The sequence below is a fragment of the Clytia hemisphaerica genome, unplaced genomic scaffold (assembly GCF_902728285.1).
Source record: "Clytia hemisphaerica strain Z4C2 unplaced genomic scaffold, Clytia hemisphaerica genome assembly, whole genome shotgun sequence".
In the NCBI taxonomy this organism is placed as follows: Eukaryota; Metazoa; Cnidaria; class Hydrozoa; order Leptothecata; family Clytiidae; genus Clytia; species Clytia hemisphaerica.
In genome coordinates, this window is record NW_027103394.1 from 501,778 (window position 1) to 526,569 (window position 24,792).

At 34.0% G+C, this 24,792-nt stretch overlaps 3 long non-coding RNA genes across 3 annotated transcripts in view; all 3 read right to left on the reverse strand.

Annotated features, from left to right (window-relative positions):
- LOC136824902 (uncharacterized) overlaps positions 1-24,792 on the reverse strand; it is a 366,918-nt gene that overhangs the window by 262,010 nt on the left and 80,116 nt on the right. The window lies entirely within an intron of this gene.
- On the reverse strand, positions 2,644-3,743 carry LOC136824901 (uncharacterized). The gene is made up of 2 exons (XR_010849188.1): positions 3,180-3,743; positions 2,644-2,845 (listed from the first exon to the last, which is right to left on the reverse strand). It is a non-coding gene; the product is annotated as an uncharacterized lncRNA (long non-coding RNA).
- Positions 21,426-24,767, reverse strand: LOC136824890 (uncharacterized). Its single transcript, XR_010849187.1, has 3 exons — positions 24,652-24,767; positions 23,113-23,172; positions 21,426-22,367 (listed from the first exon to the last, which is right to left on the reverse strand). It is a non-coding gene; the product is annotated as an uncharacterized lncRNA (long non-coding RNA).

A 24,792-nucleotide genomic window follows, 5' to 3' on the forward strand; every position in this document is an offset into this window, starting at 1 on the left:
CTTCCATTGGTTGTTGAAATGGCTAGTCACCTTGAAAAATGCATGCCCAAAAGTGTTAATATATTGTAAATCGCAAACACTTGTTTCATGGCTGTTTGATCAGTTTGAGTCTGTCTTAGATGATGCTATATTTCTTGATAATAACAAAAGCCCAAAAAATCTTCTTGTGAGTATCTTACACTGTGAGTCTCCTGAGTTTGTGAAAAACAGATGTCTTCAATCGCAAACTCAACCAGAAGTGCCACTACCGAGAATAATTATTGCAACAAGCACGATTGGCTGTGGCATAAATGTCATATCCCTCCAGTACGTGTGTCACTTTGCTCCGGCTCACTCACTGGTTGAATATTGCCAACAAATTGGTCGTGCTGGTAGAAATAATGAACCGGACTGACAAGCTATTTTATATACTTACCCAAACTCTGCCAGAAAGATAAAACCTGCGCACACAATTGTTCACTCCGTTTTTAGAAAATCATGTTCCTTCTCTCAAAAATTCTGTTGAAGATGCTGTTGACCATCAATATTGTTCGCTTTGTACCAAGTTTTGTAACTGTGGAAAAGATCATGAAACACTTTTTCCTTTTGAAAAAGAATATGATTTTATTAAATCTTCACCTAAAGTTATTGTCAGAGAAGTATTGTCTAAAGACCGTGAGACAATAAAATTGTCGCTATTATCGTACCATCATGAATGTGTTTCTGATGAATTAAAGTTGCCATCCTCATCAGTCAGTGGATTGACTGAGTCAATTGTTTAAAGTATTATTGGTGAAAAATTGAATTTATTGATTCTCCCAAATACTTTAGGGATAACCTGTGCATTCTTGATTTGAATTTGGCTGAAAATATTTTTCAAATTATCACAATTTTTTACTTAAAAGAAAACGTGAACGATGATTATGTTATTGATATGGATGTTGAGACTGTCTCGTCTAAAGATGCTGACAATAATGCTGAGAAATATATATTCTCGGATTGTGAAGAATTGTCAGATATTGACATAGAACCTGGATAACTTATAACTTTTCATAATTTTTTTTACCTTCAAGCTTTTAATGTTTTTTTACAAATTATTACAATTTTCACTAGAATTTTTATACTAAGCTGCTGAATTTTTCAGAATTTATGTTTGAGAATAATAGACTTGCTTGTTTTAACTTTATGGTTTTCCGGACAAGATAAGTTTTTATATACATTTCTTCATTTATAAAGATGCCTATTTATCAGGGGCGTATGTAGGATTTTTAGGATACCCTGCAAAAAAGATTCAGCTATATATAGTGATTCAGCTATATATAGTGTCTAAGGAGGGCCCACCATGGTTGGTCCCGACGGGCCAGAAAATTTTTGAATTTCGACCCTCTAGATTGGCTAAAACAGCCACCTTTTTATGCCCAATGTACCATGAACCAGAGATAAAGAATTAAAATTCATTTCATTTAAACACAAAAAGAAGCTGGTAAAACTAAGATAGTTTTTTGGGTTAAAGTGTTTAAGAACCAAAAAAAGAGTGGCCTCTAAAATTTGGAATAAATGAAGGAAAGAGAAAGGAGGTGTAAAAAAATAATAATAACTATTATGAATTTTTTAAAGAAATTTTTGAACTTTACACAAAAAAGTGAAAAATGATAGCAAAATAATACAATAGCACACAAAAGATTATAAATTATACAAAAATCTTTATCTGATATTGATGATAGCAATAACAATAATAATAATAATATTTACCAAACTGTCTAAAATTTTTTAATATAATTTTGATTCTTACTGTGTCAAATTTATTTATCTTATTGCTGCCAAAAGGTGACTTAAATAATTTCAAGCAGATTAATAATAAAAGCCTTTTGCCATTTCAAATGAAAATTTAGAGAAAAAGAGCAAAACTATTTTATGCAGACTGCTCAAGAAAAGAGTATTTCATTAGAAAATTGATTAATGTGATGCATTAAAGTATCCAAAACTAGAATTTGTACTGAAGCTGAAATCTCTATAGTTGGTTCATCTTGAAATTGTAGTCTAGCCCCATTCTGGTGTCTCGTTTGGAACTGTTTGCCAAATCAAGCAGAGAATTCTGTACCAGGGGTAAAAAGCCCCCAATCCGAATTGAAAACAAACTATATGTCATCAGAAACTCATTTATTCATTATGTACATAATGCAACATGTTTTATGTTTGCATCCAAATTCATTTGCATTGGCAATTACATGTCAAAATCAAATCAAGATGTACTTTCCAGAGATGATATTACATGACAAATATTGATATCCAGTTTACAGGGAAAATTTTGAATCCAAAAGCTTCCAAGAAACTAAATGTTAGGTACACATCATAATTTTGATTGAATTATTCCATACTGTTTTTTCCTTTAAGTTAAATATGGTTTCACTCATCTTCTTAGCAGACTTTGTCAGTGTTTACAAAGATTTCGTACCAACCACGTGAAGGTGCAAAATAATCCATTAATCTAGGGGCTACTGGACAGTATGATGGCAAGTAACCTGAAAGTATATAATGAAGAGGGAGTTAGGATCTTTGCAAGCTACACCTAAATTTTTAACAAACACAAAACAACAAAATTTAAGTCAAACGACAACTGGACAACCAATAAAATTAATCTTATATAATAACCGGCTGACTGTGGGTAACCGCCAACCGCAATGCTTCATGACTGAGCCAATCTACTAAACTTATTGGATGGGTTTTTTTGGTACTGAGAATAATACTTACAATTCAGGAAAAGTTCTGCACACGTGCAAGGCATCGAAGTGTATCCATCAAAGAATTGTTGCCCACAAGATGGAGAGAAATGGAACTGTACAGGCAATTTCCATTTGGAAGAGAACTAAAACAAAATAGAGAAATCATTTTTAAGATTGTCGTGCAGATTTTACGACCAGTACTTGACTGGCAGGTGCTGGCCCGCAAACTAAACATACAGTAGTCAAATACAATCTGTTTGTGTACCTCAAAATAGTGTGTGAAAAACCCACACAGATCACCACTCACTCACCCCACACAACAAGTGGTTTTGTTGATTACCAAAAATTATGACAAGTCATAGGCCATAGGCAGATAAGTAGAGAAAGAGGGGGAAGGGAAGCAGTTTTTCCTGCACTTATCAGATTATAATTGATAACATGCAGGCATGAAAAATAATAGAAAAAAATACCACATACCTTACAGATTTGACTTTCCTTGTTGCAATGGATTTCAGAAGAGAACCATAAGAAGAAAAACAAACATTGAGATGACCTTGATGGCAGCCCTCAGATGACGAATTTGGAGAAGATCGAAAATGTGCAGGCTTCAAATTCTTCAGAATTTGCGACAAAATAGATAAAATCAGGACTGTCTATTCTGTTTTTTCTTCTCCAAGCATCTAAAGCCATTTGACGAGTCTTGACTTTTAACGTTTTGACACTAACAGCCATCAAATCCCGGGCAAACCCTGCATTTTGACCTCATCCAGGTCTTTCTGCAAAATTTTGCAGGGTGCAGGCCTGCAAAACGCTTTTGTACACAAAATCTAAAATACAGACTCGAATTCACGCTTCCTGTAACGCGACTTGATAAACAGTTTTCTTATATTTACTGCGGACTTTAAGTCAGTAAAATAAATCTAATGACACTAACGAATGATCCGGAAAAACAACTCCGGGTAGGCTAAAAACAAGCTGCGACAAAAAAGACTCCGGAGCATACCCTGCGAGTGCATGTTTTGCAGGGGTGTCGCACCGCCCCTGTTTATATATACGTTTACATTCTGCCTTTTTCTCTTTCGCCCATTTTAATAGTTTGTCAATATCTAATGTTGACAGTGTCTGTTCATTGAACTTCGGAAAAGAGTCGTAACTGTTCTGTTTTGTTGGATCCTCTGCAAATATATTTTGTTCAAAAAATTTAGCGCTTAAATTCCTAACGTCTTCTGCAATTTTCGCTTTATGTTGTGACGACTGTTGCTTTTTAATTTCCATTTTTCTTTCAAAGTTCTGGACAATTGTGTTCAAATTTTTCACTGCGCCTTTGAAATCCGATCTGCATTTGCTTCAGTTAAAGTGCTCCTTAAATCTCGTAACAGTTCTTTCAAAAAGTTGTTCAAATGTTCTATGTGCATATCCATACTTGGGTAAAGGCCACATTTTTGGTACACCTGTCCCTTCCGTTACGTTAAAAAATTTTCATCCTCAAAATTGCTTGAAACCTATTTATTTTGTATATACCCGAAAGATGATAATCAAGTATGCGCTCCTCTATATTACGTTTTTGCAGAACTGTAGGACCCTAGAAGTTGTCGTGGTTGATTTTTTCTCATTTTCAACCAATAATCTAAAAACTTGTTATTTCTCCAAAAATAAGACACTTATAAGACTAAATTTAATCTTAAAATGTTTCTACAGAGTGTTTTAACCAATTTCTAATCGTTTTTCATGAATATACATTTTCGGGTTGGAGGGGTAGCCTATTTTGCGTAACGGAAGGGACAACTTTCGAATTTTTAATTAGCATCTTTACTCAAAAAAAAACTTGTTTCAAAACATAGTTTGAATTTTAACAGTCAAACATAATCTTTTAACCTAAAATGTTAGAACTAACCATATAAACTTACAAAATACTCCTCAAAAACAATTTTCAAAATTTGAAAATAGCTTTCTTTCTGATTTGAGCCATCCAAGCAACATCCAAAGTTTTAGATGACCCTAAAATTCAGGTGACCCACTGTAGGTGATCCCTGAAATCGAAAATGTGACTTGCATTTCAGTTTTTCTTTAAAATCTTATACTGTATTGAGCATTCAAAAAAGACAGGAAAAATAAGCTTCGTAAACTATAAGATTACAGAGGATAACAAAAATAGTTAGGTTTAATTAAGGTATCAAGGTTTTTGTAAGTTGGGGTGCAAATCCCTTGCCAGGCAGTTTTATCTAAGCAATGCAGAATCACTTCCAGACTTTTAGAAAAATGTACTTAACATGATACAATCAGATGTTTGAGTTTTCCAGCACTGCTTAGTTTAAATATCATTGTAGAAAGAGCCAAATATCAGTCTGGTAGGCTGCTTACAATATCTTGAAACCATTTTAGCTACTGTGAGAACCTTCCATAAAATCATATAACACAAAATCTAAAAATCAAACAGTCACAAAAAACTGCATTGCTTATTAGGATTTTGTCAATTAAGGTAGATACATCACTACTTCTAAAACAGTTTACAGGAGTGACAATGATGCCATGAAAATTGGAACAGAAATATGGTGCCATGAAAATAGGAACAGAAATATGGTGCCATGAAAATAGGAACAGAAATATGGTGCCATGAAAATAGGAACAGAAATATGAATTGGTCCTAATTGCATAAAAATAGAGTATAATTCTCTTTTACAATGGCTTTGAATGAAATAAATTGAAATGTTTATCACAATAAAAACATCAGAACTAATTTGAACTATGCAGTAAAACTTTAGTTATAAATATTGCTTTTTTGTAAAAGTTTATACAACCTTTTGGCTTCAATGTCTTTTATTTCGTTGAATCTATATCCACTAACAGAAGTAACAGATGGAGACATTGGGCCAAGGAACAGATACTTTGATGACACAATCTCGTTGTCGACTTCCTTTGGAAACACCCATAAACCATCAGACTTGTATCGAAGAAAAGTCATCTTTACCTTCTCAACATCATCATCTACGTCATTGGAGAAGACATTCAAGACTTTACCCCAATAATAATCTTTTCTGTAAAAGACAGCATAGTAAAACCCCTTTTTATCGTCATCAAGGGATTTCTTAATTTCATCAAGGCGCTTTTGAAGAGGGTCAGCTTGTCGTTTCTTCATGGGTTTCTTCTTTGTTGTTGTTGATGAAATTTTGATGACCTTCGCAGCAGGTTCTTCCTGGATGTCTGGATCAGCAGTCGTAGAAGATGCCTTTTGCTCAACTTCTTTTTTCGTCAGTGTTCTCGAAGCATTTCTCTTGATAGAAGGAGGAGCAGGTATTACATCAAATTTATTTTTCGGTTGACTGGAGTCAAGCTTGTAGGAAAGGACAAATGAGCCCCCATCATGGTCAACATTTATTTCATGCAGCTTCATGCTATCTGGAGCTGGAGCAAGCTTGTTTGGTAGCATTTCCTTGCACCTTGATATATCTTCAGTAGTGTCGATAAAGAGCAATTGATGGAATGTAAGATTCAAAATCAAGATTGATTAGGTCATCGACGCAATAAACAGGACTCTCTGGGTTGTCTGCAATCAATCTGTCGATGGCTTTCTTTACTGTGGCTCCAACTCCGTCAGGTATACCCTTTCCTGAAAAATAAGATAAAATTTTTGACAAAAATTTCATGACAAAAATAATCATTGTTAGGTAACAATCACTGAATTTAAATGAAGTTCAATAAAGGAAATTTTTGAAAATCCTTACCATGGGCTGCCTCAAGGTATATCCACTTAATGCTCAACTGCTTCCTTTCTGCGTAGTTTTTGATGTACCAGAAAATTGACACGTTTCTGTACTGGTTTGAGGGCGAGTCAGATATGATGTTTAGGGGAGAAATTCCAAAGTTGCTGAAAAAAGAAATTCAAAGCTTTTAATATTAATTAAATATTAGTTTAATACTTCACCTTTTCAAACCAACTTATTCAATCCTTACAAATGAAGCAATACCAATAGCGATTTCCCATTACAACCTCTTTTAAAAATCTTGAAATGTAGGACTCAATCTATGAACATACCTGACAAGATTGTTTAGAACTGGTTCTAAACTTGCCCAGACACTTGGAGCGTGATGGTCAGTATTGTCACTGATACTGACAAAGGATGTATCTTTGTCTTCGTACCATGCATGCATAGCATGAATTGAAAGGTTGTCTTCGTGATAATAAGCACTCCTTTCTTCAGCAGCTTGTCTCAGCCTGGCATTCTCAGACCAGTCAATTTGGATAGTACAGATTTGCTCATTCTCCAGAGCCTGAATGCGAGCTTGTTTAAAAGCTCTGTATTGCATGTGAATGCGATGATAATGTTCTTTTAGAATTCCTAATTCTGAAAGAATTTGCTCGAAAAATTCAGCAACAGGTAAAACAATAGATACTTTCTTTGTAATAGGGTTGGCTTTCTTGCCTGATTTTGCTAATGTAGGATTATCTACCTTGTCCCATTTTTGAAATGTTATTACATCTCTCTTTGTCTGATTTTTTGCTGTGTTCAGTGATTTTACCAATGCTGCGTATCCTTCGTCAGATTCTACCTTTTCTTCCAAATCACAATGTGGAATAATGCTAAGATCGACTAAGCGGTGAAACTTCAGGGAAGGATTCAAGCATGTTATACACAGACAGGTCCCCCACTCGTGTGGTTTTGGCTTTTGGACGTAAAAGGGAACATATCGTTTAAAAGATGATAGCGAACTGGGTTCTTTATTTTCTGCCTCAAATTTATGATAGAGAGTTTTAAGTGTCCCCATGCGATATTGAATTTGAGCCTTGTTTGATTTATCATTTGGGTCTGTTGCAACCTTCTTTTTATCTGGACAAATTTTTGTAACATCAGGGCGTTGGAAAAACTTTTCAACGTCTTGACATAACACACTTTTGATAGTACTATTTAGGGTTGCTTTTTTATGAATGTTAATTCCAAGTTCTTTGCGTATACTTTTAGAAGAAAAGCCAGCAGGTTTATTCAAAGAGAGTGCTCTTCTGGTCTTTCTTTTAGTCCCTGGACTGAGAATTTCATAATTTTGTTTCGCCAAAGGTGTTTTAGAGGATCCTGGACTTGGGCTAGAGGAATCGTAGCTTGAGGAGTCTGTGCTTACATCTGGAGAAGACATACTGCTGGATGATGACATACTGCTGGATGATGACGATAATAATGGTGAAAAGTTCATTTTCTTTACACATGCTTTTGCAGTAAGGGCTTTTACTTTAACTTTGAGAATCCTTTCACTCTTCTTCAATTTTTCTGTCTCTCTTTTCAGTTTACTGCAAATGTTCTTTTTCTTTCTCCTCTCTTCATTAAACGCATTTTCTAAATCTCGAATAGGATCTCCAAAACATTCTCTTTGATTCCTCTCCTCTTTTTGTTTAGCTCTTTGTTTTTGCTTTTTTACCCTTGCCTTTCCTTTTCTCTCCTCTGCTTGTTTTTCTGTTTCCTTTTCTTTACACTTTCGTTGGGATTTTTTTCTCACCCTATCCTTCTGTTTGACCTTCTCATGTAACTCCTGATCACGATAAAGTTTTTGCCGGTACCTCTGCATTCTGACTTTAGCTTTCTCATTATTGTTCTTGATTTTCTCCTCCAAACTTTTGGGTGTCTGCTCGTTAGTTGACTTGTTCTTCTTTTTTGATCTTCCTTTTGGTTTCATATTATTGTTTTTTTTATTTCTACTAAAATCTTCAAAAGAAGCAAGACAATTCTTAAAAGATTCTGCCTGTACATTTTTGTAAATTTCGTACTTTAAATTTCAGTGTCTTACCATCAATCTTATTCATTCCAAAGTGAGTCATTGTAGCCGAAATAACTAGCGAGTCTGTCTCGATATCTGTAAATTCTTAGTATGCATTGAAGTCATCTTTGGCTCCTTTCTTTGCATTTGTGGAATGAATGTGTCACATTCATGTTCCACTCCAGAATCTCGTTTACGGAATATTGTTTCCTTGACCTAATTAATATAATTTTTACTCCGATTAAAGCATTTACTTTAGTAGATTTTTATTTGGTTTATATTGTTAAAGTGGGTTTTGTTTCCATTTTTTTCATTTAGTTTAGTCCTGTTTATATTTTAACGTATGTTTGTATATCGGCTTATTCTTACCTCATACAGAGTACTAGTCCGGGAGCCAAACCTGAAAAATGGCATTTTGCTTAACCCAAGATTCTACAGGATAAACTATACATTTTTGGAATCCTCAACTATCCTAGTTTAAGAAATGGTCGGTCCCCAAAGCTAACTCCTGGTCAATTTTTCATATACTTTGCCAAAAGTTTCAAGATACATCGGTGATCATCATTGGCAATTTTTGCGAAAAATTATTTTTGGGGGTTTACCTGGGGCAATATAGGGAAAATTTGGGTATTTTCACTGAATTTTGACACTTTATAAGACTGGGACCTACCAAAACAACTTTTAATGAGGGTATTTTCACTGAATTTTGACACTTTATAAGACTGGGACCTACCAAAACAAGAAGGCACAAGCTTTGTGTTATGATAAAATTTGATGCGATACGTCAGAAAAATTTCTTGTCAACTGTATTTAGTTTCATTTTTGACGCTTCAGGGGTTAAAAATGCCCACTTTTTATTGAATTTTTACATAGTTTGAGCAATTTTCACTGCTTTATCTCGCCTAAAATATCTTCGAAAATAGTTTTAACTTGATCTTTGTGTAATAAACTCTGGAAAATTACAATTCTGACTTGAAATTATCACATTCAGAGTGCAACTGGACAAACCAGGGGGTAAAATTGTCCTTTTTAGTGGATTTTTATCAATTTTTATTGATTTTTGGGCCCATTTAACCTATAAAAAGTATTAAGGTGTACGAAATTTGATTTTTAACTACTGGAGACATTGATACTTTCTGATAGATCATAGAGGAAAGTAATCTGTGGTTTTCATTATCTGGCATCAGGGATACAGGTGTCAAATCAGGGGGTAAATATACCAATTTCTAGTTCGCAGTTGCCTGAGTTTGGATGTTTTTCTTGAGAAATTGCCTCATATTTCTTACACACGGAGGTTTTGGTGAGGGTGGCGGGGGTTATTTAAATCCAGACCCTCTCCATTTTTGTGTGCTATTTGAGCAAGTGTGTGTTATCATAACAAAAATAAAAGCAAGATGGTTAACAATTTTGGTATGTTTGCATCACAAGGTGATGGTTGACCATTGCTCGCTAAAAAAGAAAAGAAAAATATTGCATTGAAAATTTATGGATAAAAATAATGTTATATCAGTGATGCAAAAATAATTAAAATGAGATGCTCACAAGACGCACAAGGTGATGGTTGATCATTGCTCACTAAAAAATAAAAAATAAAAAATATTGCATTGAAAGTTTATGGATAAAAACAATGTTATACCAGTGATGCAAAAATAATTAAAATGAGATGCTTACAAGTCGCACAAGGTGATGGTTGATCATTGCTCGCTAAAAAAAGAAAAGAAAAATATTGAATAGAAAATCTATAGATAAAAATAATGTTATACCAGTGATGCAAAAATAATTAAAATGAGATGCTTACAAGACGCACAAAGTGATGGTTGATCATTGCTCGCTAAAAAAAGAAAAGAAAAATATTGCATTGAAAATTTATGGATAAAAATAATGTTATACCAGTGATGCTAAAATAATTAAAATGAGATGCTCACAAGACGCACAAGGCGATGGTTGATCATTGCTCAATAAAAAAAATAAAATAAAAAATATTGCATTGAAAGTTTATGGATAAAAACAATGTTATACCAGTGATGCAAAAATAATTAAAATGAGATGCTTACAAGACGCACTAGGCGATGGTTGATCGTTGCTCGCTAAAAAAAGAAAAGAAAAATATTGCATAGAAAATCTATAGATAAAAATAATGTTATACCAGCGGTGCAAAAATAATTCAAATGAGATGCTGCTTACCAGGCGCACAAGGTGATAGTTGATCATTGCTCGCTAAAAAAAGAGAAAAAAATCGCATTGAAAGTTAATAGATAAAAATAATGGTATACCAGTGATGCGAAAATAATTAGAATGACATGCTTACCAGGCTTACAAGGTGATGGTTGATCATTGCTCGCCAAAAAAAGAAAAGAAAAATACTGCATTGAAAGTTAATAGATAAAAATAATGTTATACCAGTGATGCAAAAATAATTACAATGACATGCTTACCAGGCGCACAAGATCATGGTTGATCATTGCTCGCTAAATAAAAAAGAGAAAAATATTGCATTGAAAGTTAATAGATAAAAATAATGTTATACCAGTAACGCAGAAATAATTAAAATGAGATGCTTACCAGGCGCACAAGGTGATGGTTGACCATTGCCCGCTAAAAGAAAACAAGAAAAAAACATTGCGATGGAAGATGATCTGGGAACTGATAACATTGTGACTTTTTTCAAACTTTAATCATGTATTTTAACGAAAAAAGATAAAAAAGGGACATGATGATGATAACAACAATAATGAAACAATTATAAAATCCTTACTTGCCGTTGAAAATTTTGTTACTTTGTTTGCTATCTTTGTTCTTCTTGCTAAACAAAAATTCAGATCTATGTAATATGACTTGTCAATAGTTGTTTTTTTACAAACAAATCAGTGAGAAAAACTTCCAAATAATTGTTATTTAGTTCAACTACTTCACTCGGATCAACTTTCGCGAATTTCGTATTTCAAATTTCGTAATTTGCGAAAGTTTATCTCGCGAAAAATTTACAATCGCTCATTTGCGAAAGTTTATCCAAAGAATTTCGTGAATTTCTGACCTCGCGAAAGTTAATCCGAATTAATTGTAATGTTCGATGAAAAAAAGGTATTGTAATGAAAGCAGATAAGATAAGAATGAAGGGACGTGATGATGATGAAACAATTATAATAAACGAATACTTACTGGCTGTTTTCCTTGGTTTTGAACTTGTTCGTCCTGGAAACGGTATATAAGAAATTTAGATCTAATACCTTAGGGAAACTAATTTTGGCGAATTTGGCGAATTTAAATAAATTACTTATCAAACAAATCAATGATAAAAACTCCTAAATAATCGTATTTTGGGTTAAGAAAAAAAGAATTGAAAACGTTTAACTATCTGGAATACTCACGAAATTTTTTTATATGATTTTTGCATCCCGTTCTTCTTCAATAGCTAATAAAATTTAAAGAAAACCCATGGCTTTTAGAAAGTGGTGACATATTGTTGCCAGCGCAGCTATGCTGATACAAGCATAATCCATGTAGAAAGATGAAGGAACTTTATGAAGGATATAATAAAAAACTGAATGTATAATGATTGGTAACCAAAAAGAAATTGATGTCACTTAGGTGGGTTTCATTATCATTAATAATACTACCTTTTTCAAATGTTCCAACCACCATTTTCTGGATGGGGTCACAGCACTGACCATTTAAAAAAGTCTGACCCCAACCTGGAGTTGCAAAGCGATCGTATGAAATCGATTGTTTGCCTTTGACACTGGTGCTAACTTTGGCCATAAAGGTGACGGATTCCCAGTGGTGGTTATAAAACAGCGTGTTACCCTAAACAGATATGTGTAATATGATTTATTACAAAAACATTTTGTCAAAAAAGGATACACAACCTCCATGTCATTAGAAGTTCAATTCGACAGAATACCGTAATAACATCAAAGGTATCAGTAACTGAAATTAATCTAAAAACCATAACATACCTCATAGCGCATTTTTTGCTCTTTGAGCACAGTCTTTCCTTGACTTTGTTAACCTCACAATTTCGTGCCTGGAAATGCATTTTCTTTTGGCATTAGGCACCCACTCTTCACATTCATCACATTTCTAGATATAAAAAGTATATATGATGAGAAAATAAATAAATTACATGACAGTCAATCTTTAACACTTAATTCAAAGAAACTTTTGCGAGAAATTCTGATGAAGCTATTCGCGAAAGTTTTTATTCTCGTTAAAAAACTTTTTTTTTTAAATAAATTCGCTAAAATCCACAGACAACTCCAAGTTGTATTTTCATTTGTTTAACTTCATTAAATTTGTTTCATTTTTAATTTCTTTTATTTTACATTAAATTTATACAAATTGTTCTTCTGCCTAAACTAAAAAATGTAAATTTAAATGGTTAAAATATATATATTAACTCATTAAAATGTTTATAGTAATGTGAAACAGGTAAGGGTCGTGAAATTTGAAATGTCAGAGACTTTAAAGACATTTTCTGTAAGTCGTAATACAACGAGCTTGACATTGGAACGTTCTATCGCCAACAACTTTGAACAATGGTTGTTTCAATGTAGAACGCTGCGTCTTGCCTGGGTCAAAAATTCCACTTTAAGTTAATTGGGATGACTTTTATCTCAATTCGACTTGTGGACGATTTTTGAGGTAAAAAATTCCATGTACTCCTTGACTGACTCCTTGACTGGTAACCATTTTAGTTCATTTACGTCATTCAAGTTAGCGTAGAGAAAAATAACATATCCAGCTGCTGTAATTAGGGTTGGACAGTATATTGCTTAAACAGCTAAGGTTTTTCGGACGTGAATTATTACGAAGTGCACACAGCGTTCCTTGGGTGGACTTGATGAAAGTGTTTGAAAGCTTCTTAGGTGTTGTGAGTGGAATATGATAAGCTGAAGTTGATCTTTGTTAAATAGAAGGTTAATGTTTTTGACCATAGGATTGAAGGTTTTAGACGTTCTTTTTCATTTCTTTGATGGTGTGATGTAGATCTTTGGCTTTACAGCGTCGGTGTAAAGGGTGGTGTCATCAGGGTATTGGACACTGGTAGATACGACTTGATCAAAAAGATCAATGACGTATTGATTGAAAGTTACAGGGCCCAATATTACACTGCCCTGTGAAACAAAAAACAGTTTTATAGAAGATGTTTTGTTCTCAACTTGTACGTATTGTTTCCTGTCTTTCAAATAACTTTAAAAAGTTGAAGAGAGTCATAAGAAAAGTAAATTAAATAGCAGGTTCTGGTGGTCTTTGGTATCGAAGGTTTTCGAGTAAAGATAGGGCAATTTCACTTTTGTTTATTGCAAGTTTGATGAGCAAAGTAGTTGTAGAGTGACCTTTGCGAAAGCCAGATTGTATCTGATGATAAAGTGCTTTGTCCTCGATGAATTTACAAAGCTGGATGAAGATGGCTCTCTCGAAAAATTTTGATAGGATGAACGGATATTATTGGTCGGTAGTCTATTTTTGGTGTAAAGGACATACACAAGGAACTTTCAATTCTCGACACGCGAAGGTTTCTTTCCACCAAAAATTCTTCGAATAAAGAATAGGTTCTCTGGGTCGATTGTGAAGTTTCCACAGAAACATATTTTCACAGTTGATCCTGGTAAATCATAAAAATGACTATAATAATGGCAATAATAACAAGAAGAAACGTTCACGGTGCGGTTTCAAACTGATTACGACGAGGGAAACGATTGAACACAATATCTGTCAATATATAACTCAATAGTTATAATCCATGTTGTTGTTTAGACTTTTTTTGCGGGGTATCATTTTCGCGGTCTTCAGGGATTGATGATTTCCTCAAGGTATCTTATTAAAGGAAGGAACTTTCGCGATTTTTCGGCAAAATCGTTAAAGAAAGTTCTTGCAAAAAAATCGAAAAATACCTATTCAGGGGGGCGGGGTACCAAGTTGTGGTACTGGACAAGTGCCGAAAAGTTGTACTTTCTTGTATTTTGAAATTTATCTGAGACCCCCTACCCACCCCTTAGTACCCGGTACAATCTTGATATCACCATTGAGAAATGAAGTAGCCTGTACTAAGTTGATTTTCCTTAAACCTTCCCTAATTTTTAGTAATGTTTTTATTTTGGTACACCTCCTTTAAGTTTTTTAAAAAAATCTACAACAAAAAATACCACACAACTGTACCACCCTTAATATCTCAGGAAACATTTCTGTCTGGTTAGGTCAAGGCAAATATCATTTTCAAGTCAATTTCTTTTAAATCAAAAGAAATAAAGTTTCAAATAAAAACAAATTTAGCGCTAATTGACTAAATTAATTAATTTAAAAATCTTTAATTTGAAACATCATCAACATAAACTTTAATCAAGCAAAGTTGATAAATACCTTATTACACGAACATTACTAGTCATTTTATTAATAATAAAAAGCCCTTAATTTAACCAAATGAAAATTACTGAAATAAACACAATTGACCTACATCAAAAAATAAGTTTGCTGGAAAAAAATTATTCACTTATATAATTAAAATTTACCTAAAATAAAAAAACAAATTAAATCAAACAAATGGTGACCACTGATAGTATGCTGTGAAAACAGCAAAAACCTTTAAAACCTTTCTCTTCAACTCATTTTCTTGCATTTTCGTAAAAATTGGATTAGTCAAGAGAAAGTGAAAGAACATTTTTGTGATTTTTTGTGATTTTGAGTACCAGATACTAACTTGATGCCTCATATTTGGTATTGAGACCACCATTTAGTCCCTTGATACTAAGTTGCAAAAATGTTTTTTTCAATTAGGACCACCACTTAGTACCATGTATTAAGTTGTTTTTTACTTACCTTATCAGACCACAACGCGGCACTGGCCCCCACACCTTAGTACCGACCCCCCTGACCTATTTCACGAAAGTTAATTCTAGCGAATTACAGTAGAATGTTCATTTTTGCAATTTATTTCTCCTCGCAAAGCTTTCTTCCTTTAAAGTAATTTGAATTTGCCTAAAACGAAAATAAACTGTCTACCAATACATAGAGCAAACTGCATCTTAATGACAGGAAATGCTTGAGACTCGCATCATATTTTGTTGTCGGTTAAAATATGGCTGTTGCAGCAAAAATTATAACCAGAACACAACCAAGAAGTTCTTTATTTGTTCATCGATCTTTTGACCTTTGTATAGTATTAGGGATTTGACACATTTTATTTACTATAGAGATGTTTGCAAACTTGCTTTGAGTCGTGTCGAATAGAAATAGGTGAGCCATATAAATAAATCTGGGTGATGATCGATGTAAATTTTTGAAAAGCACCTATTTTAAAAGCTCGTTTTGGATCATCGTATTTGATGTTCCGCTGCGTTTCTGTAATACCGGGTGTGCCAAAAAAAAATAGGCCTAAAATTGAAACTTTTACGTAACTTTTTTCAGTTAGAATAGAAACCTGAAATTTTACATGCGTCTTTAGCAACCTATTTCAAAGCTTTCCTCAAAGTTTCATTTGTACAGCTTTAGTAGTTTCAAAGATATGGAGATTTTCCTAAAGGGTGTGAAAATATGCTTGTTTATAGATTTGACGTCAAAACAAAAAAATTGTCAACCACAGTTCCCTAGCGTTTAGTATCCGAACCGGAGTTGCGTTTGCTTATTTCAGTTTTTGTTTTGAAATCAGAAAGATGCCATTGCAGTGTTATTTTAAAAGATGACATTCTATTGCATAATGGTTTCACTTACTAACGTTCAAGACAACAGGCATTTCTAACCATTACTGAAAAAAAATCGCCACAAGACAGATTGAAAAATGGCACCTCTTTCTGACGAAGACAAGGTGATTATCAGACATTATATCGAGAAAGAGTATACAGCTTATGAGATATGGAAACAGAACCCAGAAAAGAACTGGCATTATTCAAAAGTTAAACGTGCCGTCAAGAAATTTAAAGAGTATGAGACTATGGAGCGAAAGAAAGGATCTGGAAGACCAAGAAGTGTCAGAACTGCTGAAAATGAAGCTTTTGTTGAAGAAATGATCTGCTCGCAGGAAGAAGAACCTAGGACACACGCTTCACCAAGAGAAATCGCTAGAGAGCTTGAAATCTCTCATTCCTCTGTACGCCGAATCGTTGAAGATAAAGGCTACAACCAATTTAAACGTCAAAAAACACCACAGATGAACGATGCAACACGCAATCGTAGAGTCGATCGAGCTGTTAGTCTTCATGAGAAGTTTGTAAAAAACCCGAGGATGATTGAACGCGCCATTTTTCAAGATGAAGGTGATTTTCCACTCCAGGTACCGTTGAATAGCCAAAACGATCGAGTTTACCACAAAGGCACAAAGAAAGACGTCCCTGATGAAAACCTTTTCCATGAAAGCAACCGCCAATCAGTAAAAGTTATGGTGTCAGCTGCACTCACCTGGCATGGTGTTACGAGGCCGATTTTTGTAAAACGAAAAGGATTGAAAGTCAACGCCAAAAACTACAAGAACCATCTGAAACGTGAACTCTTTCCAGCAATCGAAAAAATCTATCCAAGAAGGGACTGGATCTTCATTCAGGATGGGGCTTCATCGCACACTCGAGTGTGTCAATGAGGTGAATTTTCTGGTCTGTAAAATTTATCAAATTTTGCGATTTTCATAATGAAGAGTATTGAGCTCAAATTTAAACGTATAAACAAGTTCAGAATATTGTGTAATTGATTTATTGTGAAAATATAACCTTTCAACTGAAGTTTAGGGCAAAGTCTTTTGTTAAAACTGTCAAAAACCGCGAGTAAACGACCACTGAAGTAAGGTCCCAAAATTGCTGTTTATCAAAAAAAGCAACGACTCGGCCGAGAGTTAAGGGTCAAAAACAACTGTTTAGGGTGGCCTGCACATAGGGGCACCTGATCTAGGGTCGGGGCTAATTTTATGGCTTAAATATTTTCTTCAGGAAGTTATTTTGTCAAAGGAATCTTCGAAGTCCAGACTTTGATCTCCTTTTATTCGAGATAGGGACCATTAAAAAATAGCCCCGACCCACGGTTCGGTCCGCAATTTATCTGGCTTTCAAGAAAATCTAAAATGGCTTTTTGATAGCCAATACAATCGCTGCATTTGCAGGTTTAGTGGGCCCCATTACTCTGCTAAAGAAAATTCATTGGATTCGAGAAAACATCAAAATTACAGACCAGACAAAAAATTACGCAATGCCCTCTACAAGCCATTGTGATTGGCTGATCGGGAAAAAGACGTGAGATCTGATTGGCGTAGAAAAAAGTGAATTTTTTTTAAGAAGGAGGCGGGGAAGAAAAAGAGGCGAAATGTCTCAAAATGAACTTCAAAAATCAAGATACTTGCAAAAATTGAAAGGAAAGAAATGAATTTTATTCTTCTTGTGAAACATTTTATAGCTCATTCATAGGACGGGGATGTATCTAAACTAGAAGGACTAGACATCAGATTTAGAAGAACGAGACAAGGTGACTTTTTGATACACAATGCACAATATATTTTAAACTTTCTGTAGCTCAGACATAAAAAATCCAGAAAAAAATGACTCCAAAACCATCTGAAATCCATTTTTTCTACATCCTGAAGAAAAAGAAAGAATATAAATAAATCTAATATAAATCAAGATTTGTGTCATCAATCCATAACCTTAGAGATAAAACTTTCAGTGAGACAGGGATTGTTAGCATAAAATACCCATCTTTTACTTCCATTCTCTTTATAAAGACCATAATAGCATAACATAGCATTTTAATCTACATTCTGCCAGAACAGGGATATTAGAAAATGAAAGAGCCTTAGCTCTTATGTAGGGAAATTAAATATCTAAAGTGAGGAGAGTGAATGGGGTTTAGCATTTGCCAGCAAATAATAATGAGCTGAGTCAGGCTGGATTCTCCATGAATTTCGACCAATTTTGAGGTGGTACCACAACTCCTTCTTCAGTTGACAGTGAGAGAATTCTCTTGCTCTTGTCATCTGCGACTTGAATAATATCAAGAATCCACAATTAATAAAAGTTAACTAACCTTTGTTTTATTGCAGTTGACCTCCAGCACGCATTTCAAATTCAAAAACATCTCAAAACTGAAGAAAGCTCGGTTTTTTCTTCTTCCCATCTTCTTCGTTCTTAAATTGCACTAACATCATCATCATTGACAACACCAAAAAAAATCTAAAGTTTTTTGGAGAATAAAATAAAGAATTGTAAACAACAAAGAAGTGAATAAAAATGAAAACTGAAGCTATAACTCTGGGCAAAAATAATGCCCTTCCAATAAACTTGTGCATCCAAAATACAGTTAAAATTACTAAGAAGTGTTTCCTGATTATAAATCATAATTCTTTGAAAGAAAATACATTTTGACTCTTTAAATGAAAATAATACCGGTATGCAACATTTAGAAAAAGAAAATATCAGAGTCCTTCCCCTCTCAGAAAAAAAGATTTCAATGATTTCGAAAGATCGAGTGGCAAAAAACATTTTCCAGACTGTCCAGATTGAACGTACTTACTAAAATAAATTGTTTCAAAACATTCGAAAACATTTGCGCGCTCGTGTGAACACTCAAAAACATTCGATTTTCAAAGCGCTGTTTACATTTGAAAATTCGAATGTATTTTCGGCGTAAAGCTCTGTTTAGACTTAAACACGGAAAAAACTACAGACTCGCAAAATTCACCTCATTGATTTCCTCGAGCACCAGCAACATTGTCCAAGACTTTTTGCAGGAAACCATACCGAGAAGATACCTTAGGAAAGATCAGTGGCCTCCAAAGAGTCCCGACAGTAATCCTTTAGATCACTATTTTTGGAACGAAGTTAAATGCAAGGTGTACCGAGGAAGATTAAAGAAGCCTTTTGAAACAGAGAAGGAAATCATTCTTAAGATCAAGTCTGTTTGGAAGGAATGCGCGAGAAACCTACCTGAAATCAGAAAATCTATGAAGCAATTTGTTGGTCGTGTTCGCACTGTTGGTGAATGCAATGGTTCCTCAATTAAGATGCATTATTCGTGAACTCAAATCTCGGATTTACTCATTATAGTTTTATCATCAAAAGTACTGCTTTGTAAAAAGTGAATTTTTCTTCAGAAAAAAAACTGACGTCAAATCTATAAACAAGCACATTTTCACATCCTTTAGGAAAATCTCCATATCTTTAAAACTACTAAAGCTATAAGAATGAAACTTTCAGGAAAGCTTCAAAATAGGTTGCTTAAAACGCATGTAAAAGTTCAAGTTTCTATTCTAACTGAAAAAAAGTTACGTCAAAGTTTCAATTTTAGGCCTATCATTTTTGGCACACCCGGTATCTAAAGAATATAATGAAGAATATCATATAACTATGTATAAATACATGCAATGAAAGAAATCTCTAGGTGACCAATACTTCCAGGTGCCGAATAAACAACGAGGAGAGGTTTGAAAATTTCAACCGTTAAAACCACTGAAAGAGGGCAATAAATATAGACTTACTTAAACCAAGCTATTTACAGCTGTGTACTTGGTAACATAAATTTTATGAGTATCAGCAGATTATATTTCTGAGCAAACAATTATCACGTAATTAAACAAACTTACAGCTGATTTGGTTGCACGAATTGTTTATTCCTAAATTGAAAAATAATTTGAGCTACTATCAGACTCTTTCTAGATCTGTAATTTAAATCAATGTAAACAGGAAGTTGGAAGATATCAATCCTAAATTTTGCATTTTTGTAAAACAAGAGGATTTTGATTTAAAAGCATTACTACAAGTCTAATCTTAGTATTGTCTTGAACACTTTCATAGTAAAAGATGGTTGAAATACTTAAAAGACAATCGAAATTGTACAAAACAAAATCTAAAGGTTTTTTACAGAAGAGAATTTCAGTTGTTCTCTTTCTCAAAATCACTATAAATTGTCATTTTCCAGTGATGTCAGTTTTGATATAATTTTCAAAACCCCCTTTATTTTTACAAAAAAGGATCCCAGTTAAAATGTAAAATAAATGAGTGTCGTTAGGATAAATATGACGATTGTCAAAAGGTGTCTACGTCAAGTCATTTGGTTCTGTTTCCCATAGGTCATTGTGGTCAGTCAGTTCTCTCTAGTCAGTGAATTCAGTTTTGTCAGTTTCAAATACGTCCAAAGTCCAATCTAAAAATCAATTTACATATCAAACATATTATCCAACAACAGTGTTAAATTTGTCAGCCCTAAAGTTTTCCATTCCTTTAAAAAACCTTTTTTCATTGTAAAATTTTGAATATAATGTAGCTTTTTGTTGCTACTAGCTGGTGTGTTCAGGTAGGGTTTAAGAGTCCAACATAGTGATAGCCTTTTATTTTAATTAATGAAAGTTGTTAAAAAAACTTGCAAGTTCCCCTCAGTAGGAAAAGGTCCTGAAAATGATTTATTATCCAGTTTCGGATAGGACAAAATTAGGTTAGGTAAGGTAAATGTATGGTATGGTCTAGGTCTCGATATTTGATAATATTTGATGTTATTTATGCAATATTGATACTTCAAGAATAAATAACCAAAATGAAGATTTATGAAGATTTAAAGTTGATAAAAAGAAAAACAAGTAGCCTGGCGGCATTACGGCCCAGCATAAGACGTCTTTCATTGTATCGAATGTACAATATTAATCTGACATCAAGTGGCCTATTCCCGTGACACTTCAAGGCCTCTCGAACATAGTTTTTCATATTTATATTGTTAAAATGTATATTTCTGGTACGCAGCCTCCCTTCTATAGAGGTTTTGTAGATGGCACTGAATAATCTGTAGTATTTCAGATATTGTTTTTTGATAGAAATAACAGCACATGGGTCAAATTCCGTGTTTTCAGGTGTTTCCAATAGGTACGTTTTTTATAAGAATGTAAGGCAATGTTTATTGTAATAGAGCTATAGGAGTTTTTTTTAAAGAAATAATTTTATTTTGTAGAACATAGATCTTTCATTTTACAGTTATTAGTATTACTTGTAATTATTCCATCGTATGTATTAGTAATGCTTTTTTATCTCCTTGAAAAAAATAACGTTCTACAAAAATTAAATGCTCTGTTCCTCCGTTAAGTTTGCTACCTGAAAACATCCTCGCTTAAAAGCCTTTTTATAAAAAATGATTTTAGCATGCACATTCTTCTACCTGGTTCGGAGCTAAAACGCACCTTCATTTCAGATTACAGAGTTTATTTCGACTTTTTGAAAAACACTACCTTAAAGGAAGAAATTTTGGCGGGAATTTAATTTGGCGGATGGCCAAAAAAGTTTTTTCAGAGGGAATTTAATTTGGCGGATGGACGAAAAAACTAAATTTGGCGGGAATTTAATTTAGCGGTCGTTTAAAAATTTAACCTTAAGATGGCGTCAAAACAGCGAAAAAATAGCAAAAACACCTTAAAAGAGATCATATTTTCAAAATGTTTAATTTGGCGGGAATTTAATTTGGCGGATGGCGGAAAAAAGAAATTTTGGCGGATTTCAGTCAAATCCGCCAAATCCGCCAAATTTTCTTTCCGCCAAAATTTCTTCCTTTAAGGTATTCGAAAACCCTGATCTACTTTCTTTTACTTTAGAAAGATTCTACTAAAAAAGGGAAGGGTTTAAGAAGTCTAGAAAGCCCTTTACTGGGAAGTGACGAGCCAACCTTAAAACCTCGATATATTGAACGAAGGTCAAATTGCCTAGTTCCATTAAAGTTGCCGATCGAACTACGATAAGCTTCGATCGATATCATGATTTTTCGCCTAAAGATTACTTTGCGAAGGGAAGAACAAAAAAAATGACACAGGAAACTCCCAGGAAACTTCAATGTATATTTCAAAACGGTATTGTTAACGGAGTAAGCTGATTGAGTTTAGTAAGTTTAGTAAGCTAAGTTTAGTAAGATTTGGCTGTTTGGCTGTGTAGTATGGTATACACTCCACCGACAGATCGGTGGTTTCGGCGTTGATTCCTAAAACGAAAAAGAAAATATGAAATGTCAATTTCTTATTGAATTGCTATTCTCTCCTAAAAAGGGGAAGTTATTATCTTCGAGTTAAGAAAATCGAGTTGTGTAACTCGATGACTTATTTTAAACACTAACTTATCAAGTTATGTACTCGGTGACTTTATTTCATTGGGAATGTTAAATAACTCGATACCTTATTTCATAAACAGATTCATTGAGTTAGGAAATAGTCATAACTCGAAGCATGGCGTCATGCTTCATAATTCGAAGACTAACTCGATATTTTATAACTCGATAAGATTATAAGCCCCTAAAAAGGCAGGGGAATAATTTTTCAGTGACTTCTTAATACTGCTAATGAGCCTATTTTTTCTATTCATGTCCTTGTCTTTTGTGAGAGAGAGAGAGAGAGAGCGAGATAGGAGGGGTGTAAATTTTTTCATCACAAAGTTAATTTTATAATGGAGCCCCCCATCCACATTTAATCAAAATTCGAAAGAGAAAACAAAAATTTCAAATTATTTTAAGCAGCCCTAAAATGCAATTTTAAGTTTTAATTATTACAGTAAATAGAAAGAAAGACCCCGTCCATTTTTTGTTTTTGATCAGAGGGAAGAAATTTTTGTGGTTTTGGGTGTCTGTCAACCACACGAAATTGAATACCACAAAAATTTCTTCCATTTAAAATGTACTCGACTTCCCCTTCAATTAAATACAGCTTGCAGTTAATAAAACATAGTCAACTCACCTGTAAAGGATTGGAATCAAGATAGGATTTCTTTCTTGTCAGTAATTATTCGAGTGAGCACTAGAAAAAATGGAATATATTTTATAAGATTATGTTTCAGTAGAAAAATTTAATGCGTTTTGTTAAACGAATTGATGACAGTAGAATATGAGTAAAAACATGTGTTTTTCATTTTTCTTTATGTCCTAATAAGCGTGGTTTTATTTTTCTTGATTTTCTAATAAGCGCCGCTTTGCATCGGATTCTAGGTGTGGCGCTTATTTTGAAAAAAAATCTATAGGTGCAGCGCTTAGGGAGCGCTTAAAAGAGGGTCATTCTGGTATTTTTTAATACATATTACTACATCCATTGTTTTAAACCAGAAATAGATTAAACATTATGCCATCTAGTCTCAGACTGTGTCATTTTAATCACACACTAAAGTAAGACAAACTATTTTCAGAGCAAACGTAAAAATTGTCATCTTTTTCTTTGAGCATTGCTGACTGGTAGTAAAAGCATACTGAAGTTTTCAAAAATTCCATGCAATAGAAGTTGAGAAAAAGGCCAAAAAGGCCAAAAACCACTCTTCCCTAAGGAAAAGCAAGCAAAATTGGGTTTGTTACCTCCCTTTTAAAAAGCGATGGAGTGCAAAGACTGCGCAGAAAAAAAATCCAGAAAACTGGATATTACGGGAAAGGTGTGGAGGGGTCCGACCGACATTGCTACGTTCTCCAAGCAACAACATTAAAAGGGAGCTGCACAGTCTATTTAATAGACACTATTATTTGTTAGCCATTCCAAATATATTGTTTCGGTGTATGGCGGCAATCGAAAATATGTTCCGTTCGCGTCAAAACCACAGCCATTACTTTTTTTACGAGCGCACAAGAGTGTCATTTTGTTATTGTTTTATTTTCATGATTACATACAGAGTGAAACAAAGGACTGGTTTCTGTAAGCTCTCAAACTTGCTTAAATAGTAAGGGGGCCGTCCATATAGTACGTACGATTTTCTAAAAATTTGATACCCCCTCCTCCCTTGTACGCAGAGAACAATAGAAATGATGTCATTTAAACAATAGATGTACGCTTTTGCTAAACCCCCCTCTCCCCCTTCACTGCGTACGTACTATATGGATGGCCCCAATCAGTGCCCGCGGGCGAAAGATTTGTATGGATGTGGAAACCGTCCATTTTTCTAAAATGGTATTTGTATTCCAGTTTATTTGGCAATTTGGTGTGCACGGTTTCAATTTCAATTTGAAGCCGCCATTTCTTTATTATTCATTTGCGACCAGCGAAGTCTTGAAGATGGTGGTGTGATTGTTGTAACTGGACCGTAAATGATGTAGAGGATGACGGTAGTAAATTAGGTGATTTCAAAGTATAGTTTTTAGTATTTATTCGCTCGCTCGATGAAAAATTGCAACAATTTTCCGACTTGTCAGACTTGGAATCTTTGTCTGCCAATTTCTTGGTCGGTCGGCTGACACAAACAGAACATATTTTTGATAGTCGCCTATATTAAAAAAATGTCTCAATGATTTAATTAATTACCTTTTGAAAGAAATGTATATGATGATAGCAGGGAGCAGATTCGCGATTGAGCAAGAAACTACAGTCAGCACCAAATGATATGGATGTTTGTATTTGCACTATTTGTAATAAATACCCACGGGATCAGCAGGAAAAACTACT